A 9,294-nucleotide genomic window follows, 5' to 3' on the forward strand; every position below is an offset into this window, starting at 1 on the left:
GAACTGGAACGAGCTCGTATAGAATCAGCTAAACAATATTGTGGATGAACAAATAGAAGCTTAAACACCTCAGACAAAACTATTATAAAACGGCCCCAAAGCTAAAGAATAACAGCACGGAAACTGTGCAAACAGTTAGAAACATTAAAAATCCACCTGCTTATTGCTGCAAACCCAAAGATACAGAAGAATCCTTTTGGTCCACCTTCATCACTTCCCTGCTCCTCCTCTGCCTCACCTCGTGCTCTCATCCTGGGTTTGCATTGAAAGTGTTCCCCACCTAATCCCTTATCTATGTAATGCTGAGCTTGCTAAACCTTTTTATACTTTTTGTTTTATTGGTGACTCCAGAACTCGTGCAGCTGTTAGTGATCACAGCAAGTTTCCCAACCCCAGTTTTAGTTTCCACTCACCCTTTATTTACAGACAGACATCAGTAACATTGTCAGCTCTGTCTTGCCTGTTGATGGTCTTGTTTTCACATTTTGGGGTTAATCCTTTTAAATAAACTATAAAAACAATCCATGTGTCAGAGCCTCGTTTGTGCTGATTAGAGTCAAGTTTCTTTATTTGTCACATGCACAGTTATACAAATACAACACGCAGTGAAATCTATCCTGACACGCTCCTGCACTGTGGAAAGGGGACAGAAGAACATGATGTTATATACATTAAGTATAGCAAATATACTTTGATGTATATATTATATACACTGTAGGTGTTGGAGCTGTTATCGATGAAACACTGTCCTTCTCCCTGCCGTCTCTCTTCATGAGATCCTCCACCGATGGGCCAAAGTCGGCTGTCATTCCCAGAATGGTCCAGGTCTCTATCTTACAATGAAACACAGACCGATCTCTGCTTCCTCCTCTGCCTCCTTCATCCCCTCTGAGGATCCAGAAAAGGCTTCAAAGACTCTACTCCCTGTCAAAATTAGGGCTTAAAAAGTTTTCTCCCCCAATAAAGATTAAACCATAAGCTGGGAGGGCTGGGTTTGTTTGCTCTCACTGGTCTGATCGAGCATCCCTGACGTTTCACACTGGTTACCAGTTCTTCAGAGGGAAAAACACAGGTGGGAACAGGAGAGAAACAAGGCACAAGATAAACAGCTCCCCACGGGGTCACATGGGACTATTTCACACATGGTGTGTTCAAAAGCACATCATTAACCACGTACATTCTAAACCCTAACCAGCTTCACAACATCATTCACACTATATGAGGGTTAGTGTTGAGGAAAAGACTGCAGAAGCTGGTAATCCACAAGTGCACGGTGCTTCAGGAGACAGGTGGTCAGGAGCTGCTGAAAAGAAAGCTCACCATGGTAGGGACAGTGAGGAAGAACAAGCCTGAACTTCCCCCTCAGCTGGTATCAACCAGAGGAAGGACTCTCATCCAAATGTGCTTTCACTGACACACACACTCTTGTGTCATAAGTTCCCAAGAAGAATAGAAATGTCATCCTGACATCTTGTCGTCCTACACAAAGACGCCGCTGTCAGCACCACAGAGGACAGGAAGCCTCTGATGATCCAGGACTACAACAAGAACAAAGGAGGCGCTGAGAGCCTTGATAAGGTTTCATCCATCATACATTTTATTTTTATTTATGTGAATCATAGCATTTTTTATTGTTATATATAATATATATAATTATATATATTATTTATTATATTATATATATATAGATTCAATATTGTTCCTAATCTCTTATTTATTGTTCTTGTTATTACAGCTTAATGGTACAAACACCTGCAAGTGAATGACAGCACGCACACACACACACACACACACACACACACACACACACACACACACACACACACACACACACACACACACACACACACACACACAGCACAAATTAGTTCTTAATTAATTAAGTAAGTAAGTAAAAGACAGCAAAGGAGTCGACCAAAAAGTCCACAGGGAACTTCTCCTGGTTTGGCAGCTTGTTGCTCTGAGCTGCTGCTGCTGGCTTTCTGCTGAGCTTCACGTCTGAACTGAGCAACCATCTCAGAGATGAAGGTGTTGACCCTCAGCTGAGGTCGAGTGTAGAAAGTCTCTTTACACATGGGACACTGACAGCTCTGACTCATGTCCCAGTGCTGACTGATGCAGGTTTTGCAGAAGTTGTGTCCACATGGTGTAGAGACTGGATCAGTGAACACAAGCTCCTCAGACTACTGACGCTTGTTTCTCTCTTTGTAAAATGAAATTTAAAGTGAATTTTGAATCAAATGTTTCTCTTCTTTCTCCCTCAGAGTGCAGACATGTCTGCTGCCAGCAATCTGCGATCTGAAGATCAGTTTCTGTGCTCCATCTGTCTGGATGGAGAGAAAAGCGTCTGGACTTCTTTGAGTTTCTTTTCATCACAGAAGCTTCTTCACCTCATCCTCAACACGGACAGAACCAAGGAATGAATACTGCACTTTTGGAAGAACCCCTGATAACACAACACTGAATATGCCACAGTCAGACTGATGGCAAACAAAAACACAGAACACTTAAAATAAACACTGCACTACTTCACCTCATTTTGAATGTACGATCGATTCACTGACTAATGTGCAACATACTCACAACAGACTTCTGTAACAGGTCCGTGAAAAATGTGCAATACTATAAGAGAACTACAAACGCTGTACAGTTTTTCCCCTTGTGTTGTATGTTCACCAGTATGATAATGATGAAGCAGTAATCTCAGTTAACGTGGTTTTATTAACCAGCACAGCAGCAGAGAACTTACATGCTTGGATTCAATAACGGATTGGCGCCTATACCACTCAAAACATACACACACCTACACGGAGGTACGGCAAGCGGATTAGGACAAAATACCAAACTAACAGCAGGTTATCTACATCCCCCTTCTTTAGTACATCCCCAACCGGACATAAAGTTTAATGCATACTGAATAATAATAATCACAGCATAAAAGGTGACATACGCTGACCCTTAGGAACATTTAAATTTGCAACCAGATGGAAGAAATAAACATGACAAGAATATCATTTTGCTGTATAAAGTTAAATATGATTACTACTGAAAATCACCTCAAACAGAATTTAACTTGAAGCATTGACATCAGTTACTGATGGCTCAAACATCAAACCTGAAAATGTTCTGTGTTTTAACTAGTACCCAATTAATCCCTATATCTTGGATTTGGTTTGCACACACGACCAAAGCGTGTCCTGTAAACACCATCACTCTTGGAAGGTCTTGGAGAATGCAAAACATCAGAAGAGCTCTCAACATGAGTGCTGTCTTTAAACTGTTCTACATCATTGTTTTCACCCACAACCTGCAGTCCATCATAATGATGATGATCAGTGTCTTTCTGAACAGTAACAGGCTCAGACACAGGCAATATGTGTCTGCGATTTCTCCTGTAAGTGTTTCCATCTGACTGTACCAGGTAGGATCTAGGTTCTTTACAAAGTTCCTTTACCACACCTGTGCGGTCATAACCCTGTGGGGTCTGTAACCTCACTACTTGTCCTTCGTTGAGAGGTGGAAGTGGTCGGCTGGATCTGTCATAACAGACCTTCTGAGTCAGTCTCTTGTTGAGTAGTTGGGCTTTCACTCTCTCAGATTCAAGGTGTTGTGGTTCGAGCAGTTTCGTTGTGATTGGGAGCGTAGTTCGAGTCTGTCTGGATAGAAGTCGTTCTGCAGAGGAACCCAGGTTCACATCACGTGGAACATTCCTGAGGTTCAGCAGGTTGAGAAATACATCAGTGCCATCTCTGTGTGACTTCTCCATCAGCTGTTTAGCACTGCGCACTGCTCTCTCAGCAAGCCCATTGGATTGAGGATACTCTGGACTGCTGGTGACATGTTGAAAGTCCCACTGTGAAGCGAAGTCTTTGAAACGCTGGCTTGTAAACTGCCTGCCATTGTCTGAGATCAGAGTGTGTGGAGCACCATGAACTGAGAAGTGTCTTTTCAGCTTTTTGATGACTGTCGCTGATGTCAAATCCTTTAGCAGGTCAATCTCAAACCAGCCTGAGTATGAGTCGACTACTACTAAATAGTGCTGACAGTGCCACTCAAAGATATCTGTAGCCACAGTTGACCAAGGAAGCTCTGGAACTTCATGCAGATGAAGGGGCTCTTTTTGTTGATGAGGTTTAGTGCTGTTACACACCGAGCAGGAAGTAACTGTTTGTTCAATATCTCTTGACATGAACGGCCAGAAGACGATCCCCCGTGCTCTCCGCTTGGTAGCTTCTACGCCGGGATGTCCTCTGTGCATGATGGTGATGTAGTCTCCTTGCAGTGATTTTGGGATCACAGCTTTGGAACCTTTAAGAATGATGCCATCATCCACAATCAGCTCATCCCTGAAAGGAAAATATGGATGAACTGCTGTGGGAAGGTTGTGGAGTCGTTGTGGCCAACCATGTTTGATGAACGAGCTGAGCGCTTGCAGTGTCTCATCCTCAGCTGTGTGTCCTTTAAGTTCCTCCAGGCGTGAAGAAGAGATGCAGCTCACCGTCATGACATCAAAGTTGTCCTCTTCTTCAGGCTGCTGGAAAGTGGAGCTGTTGGGAGCACGAGACAGTGTGTCAGCCAGATACATGTGTTTTCCACATTTATATGTGAGGGTGATGTTGTATTTTTGGAGCCTTAACAACATCCTCTGTAATCTGGCTGGTGCAGCGTGAATAGGTTTCTTTAGTATGGTGACCAGTGGCTGATGGTCTGTTTCTACGACCACAGGGTTGCCATATATGTAGTCATGAAACTTTGTACATGCGAAAACAACAGCCAGCAGCTCCTTTTCTATCTGAGCATATCTGGTTTCAGTGTCTGTCAGAGTACGTGAAGCATATGCCACAGGTCGCCCTTCCTGTAAGCAAGCTGCACCAAGACCATACTGTGATGTATCGCACGTTAGTGTCACAGGTTTGCTGACATCATAATATGACAGAACAGGTGGATTAGACATGTGCTCTTTAAGTGCTTTGAACGCAGTCTGATGCTGTGTGTCCCACATCCACTCGCTGTCCTTGTGTGTGAGCTGTCGCAGAGGAGCTGACAGATGGCTGAAGTTTGGAATGAATTTTCCAAGATAATTGACCATCCCCAGGAACCTCTGCAGGGCTTGGACATCTGTTGGAACTGGCATCTCTCTGATTGCGGCTGTTTTGGAAGGGTCTGCTTTAAGCCCCTCGCTTGTGAAAATGTGTCCGACATAACTGACCTGATTCAGCCGGAATTTGCACTTTAATGGGTTTAGTCGCAGGTTTACTTCTCTGGCACGATCAAGGACTTTTCTCAGGTTGTCGTCATGTTCTTTCATGGTTCTTCCGCCGATGAGTATATCATCAACAATGATGGCACATGGATACCCAGCGAATATCTGCTCCATGGCTCTCTGAAACATCTCGCTGGCAGCGTTAAGACCAAAAGGCATTCTGAGGAACCTGAAACGACCAAAACAAGTGCTGAAGGTGGTTAGCATGGATGATTTTTGATCCAATGACACCTGCCAAAAAGAGTTCTTAGCATCCAAAACAGAGAACACAGTAGCGTTTGACATTATTGCAGCCACTTCTTCTACTGTGCGCATGGGATGGTGTGGTCTTTTCAGAGCAGTGTTTAAATCTCGAGGATTTATGCATATCCTGATTTCATCTTTGCCCTTCTTGTTGGTGGCTACCATGGAAGACACCCAGTCCGTCGGCTCTGAGACGGGAGTAATGACGCCTAATTTCTCCATCCTGACCAGCTCTGCCTTGACCCTGTCTTTCATGGCCAAAGGGATGCGATGTGCTGGGCGAACAACTGGTTTCACATCTGGGTTCAGTGTCATGCGATAGGTGACTGGCAACCTCCCAAGCTCATCAGAAAATAAGTCGCTGTATTCTGTGATAAGCTGTTGTGACAGGTCATCTGCAGACATGCTCAATTGGTGGACGTCATTGCTGAATGATACAAGTCCCATTTCTCTGCATGCACATAGTCCAAGTATTGGCTGAACATCTTCATTAATAACAAAGAATGATAGCACATGTGGCTGCCCATGCAGAAAACACTGCAGCTTAATTACACCTGAGGTTTGAATCTTGCTGCCTCCAAATGCTACTAGGTTAACGGACTTGGGGTGTGCTTTCATTTGTTTATCTGCTCTTATAATGTTAACCGTTTTCTTGGGAAGCACATTACATTTAGCACCTGTGTCCACCTTCATTTCAACAGGAATCCCATTAATCTGCACGGTGACAAAAACTTCCTCTTTGTGTTCCACATCCACATCAGTCGCATGGATTGCATATTGCAGATTTACACCATCAACGTAGAATGTGTCGTCTCCGCTGTCATCAGCTTGGTCTGGTTCCACATGATGAACTGACTTTCTGTGTCTTGCTACGTTTTGGGTAGGCCGAACAGCTCTGCACCGTTTCTTAAAGTGATTCCACTTTTTGCATGCATGACACTGCTGCCCAAAAGCTGGACATTTGCTCTTTTTTGCAGCATGAGCACCCCCACAGTTAGTACAGTTAGTGACATGCTGTGTTTCAGACCTGTCTCCTTGTATTTTCTTTTTATCTCCTCTGTGCTTTCTCGTAAATGTGGGCTGGAGCACATCAACATTTGATGCAGATTGTTGAGGAAAAGCAAGTGTTTTATTATGCTCTTCAGTCATTTCATGAATCTGGCAGACAGATATGGCTTTTGCTAGCGTTAAATCACTATCACGTAGTAGCACTTTCCTTAAATTGTCATTGTTGATGCCACAAACTAGTCTGTCTCTTATTAGTTCTTCACTCAGATCACCAAATCTGCAGCTTTTTGCTTTAATCCGTAAATCACTTACATAGGATTCAACAGTCTCGCCAGTCCTCTGATTCCGCGTGTTGAACTTGTGTCTTTCCATCGTGACATTGGTTTGAGGGCTGCACGTTTCTCTGAATTTCCTTTTGAGGCACTCAGGATCCTCCTTCGATTCTGCAGGAATGAGGACTCGTCCTCCCTCGCCGGGCTCTCTCACTTCTGGCGCGTAAACAAAAGACCGCTCCCGTTCTATAGCTTCGGGACCTGCTAAGTTGAGCAATATGTAGGCTTGTGTGCGCGCTGGCTTGTCAGAGTGTGCCGCCGCTATAAAAATGTCATACTCTTGCTCAAAAATGCGCCAATTTTCAGCAACATTACCATCGAAAACAAGCGGGTCGGGCCTCCTGAATCCTTCCGCCATGTTGTCTGCAGTCCGGATACAAAAAACGCACCCACAAAATAGACTTGAGACGGGGGAAAAAAAAAAAAAACACCGTCAACTACGAAGTACGTGTTCCGTCGCTTCTGACACCATGTTGTATGTTCACCAGTATGATAATGATGAAGCAGTAATCTCAGTTAACGTGGTTTTATTAACCAGCACAGCAGCAGAGAACTTACATGCTTGGATTCAATAACGGAATGGCGCCTATACCACTCAAAACATACACACACCTACACGGAGGTACGGCAAGCGGATTAGGACAAAATACCAAACTAACAGCAGGTTATCTACACCTTGTATATAGAAAATATTGCCATTGCCCCATTCCTGACTTTATTTCTATCCTTCTGCTTCTTCTGTCTTTATATTGTTATAGTATTATATTGTTATGTTGTTAGAGTGTGTGCAGTTTATTAAAGTGCAATTCGAAAATGTTTTTTGAAATGAAGACTTAAAAAGCGTTTTAAAAACCAGTTTATTAAATTGGAATTCAAAAATGAATTTACAAATACAGATTTTATTCTACAATTCATTAATTAAGTACAGAATTTCTTTATTTCGGTGCGCGTGGCTCTTGTGGTCCTCCATACGGCTGGACGGCGTCAACACGTTAACGAGCTAACTGCGCTAACGCACTAGTTCCCACCAGGGGCGATTCTAGGATCAGAGCTTTGGGGGTGCTGAGCACCCAGAGAGCTGCCCATCCAGGCAAGATAAACTTTACTCATCACGATGAGACGTCCTCCCCGTCTCTGTCAGTCCCTGCATCCTTAAATGTCTCCAGTTGTCCCGAGTTCCCTCTGTCCTCATCGTCTGTTGTCTTCATCTCCATTTTCAGTCATAATAATTTTACCATCTCTGTGCAAGTCTGCAAATTTCTTTATTAAATCGTAAGATTCTTAAATGCACCAAGTCTCTCTGTGCCTGAGTCCTCGTCACAAAACATGACATCACTGCTTTGTACATTTTAACACAATTGAATCCCACATTTGTGAAAGAAAAGCAAAACACTATTTTAAAGTCTGTAACAAAACCATCAAATCTGATAAAGGTTATTTAAATGCTGCAGAAGAAGAATGGATTGGAATTTAAATAAATATCCTAACCTTAATTACTGCGGGAGAATAATGAGTGATGCTCACAGTGAGTAAAAAGTAAACTGAGGGCATTTTTTGGACAGAGATTCACTTTTAATGTGTTTGTATAATACAATACAGATATATGAAAAAAGACTCCGAGTCCTTGAAATGTGCAAAATATTATTAATACGTTAGAAAACCTGAGACACCTTGGCCTATGGTATGAAAAGATGTTTACTGCAGATACTTCTATGGCCCTGCAGATCTTTTCTTTTCTTTTATCCTATGTCGCCTCAGCTTGAGGTTGGTAAATCTGTCTGTCACATTTTGGTGGTCAAGTCTCTCAAGCATCTCTTTCTCAACTGACATCACAGCCAGGTGCTGGAGTCTGCTTTGACCCATGGTCCTTCTCAGCCAGGTATGGAGCTGACTCACGCAGCTACTCAGCTACAGCTGCTAACTGGGTTTGTTAGGGCAACCTGAATAACAGTTTTCAGTGTGGGGAAGATCTGATTATCCAGAAGATTGCACAATGTTAACATATCTGGGATGGCACCAGCCTCACTCTTGAGCTTCAAAACGTTTTTGGCAACCGTGACTTCCTCTGACTGAAGCTCAACATGGTAATGCAGTGCCAGGGCTGACAGCCCAGTTTGTTTAGCAGACTCGGTATAGCAGCTTTAATATAGGGAGAACACAACTTCCAGATTGTATGAGTAAACTTAGTTGGGGTTTTTTCTTTGCCAGTTTAACAGTTTCTGTTGTGCCTGTCACTGTTTCCTGTCTGTTTTCTTACCTGGTTCTTCCTGACCTTGTACTTTCTCCTCATGTTCTCCTCTTTCCTCTCTCCCTCTTTGGACTGACAATCAAACACAAATAGGTTGTATTCAATTAGATTAAAAAAAGTATTATTAAGATCACTAATAAAAAAAGTCCTCTCTCAGTTTACTTTCAACCAAAAGGCAAATAACCAAAGCAGGAAGGCGG

The sequence above is a fragment of the Aulonocara sp. 'chitande type north' Nkhata Bay genome, linkage group LG3 (genome assembly GCF_057382095.1).
Source record: "Aulonocara sp. 'chitande type north' Nkhata Bay isolate Kocher_YH1m ecotype deep benthic linkage group LG3, A_spYH_male_GT1.1, whole genome shotgun sequence".
NCBI lineage: Eukaryota > Metazoa > Chordata > Actinopteri > Cichliformes > Cichlidae > Aulonocara > Aulonocara sp. 'chitande type north' Nkhata Bay.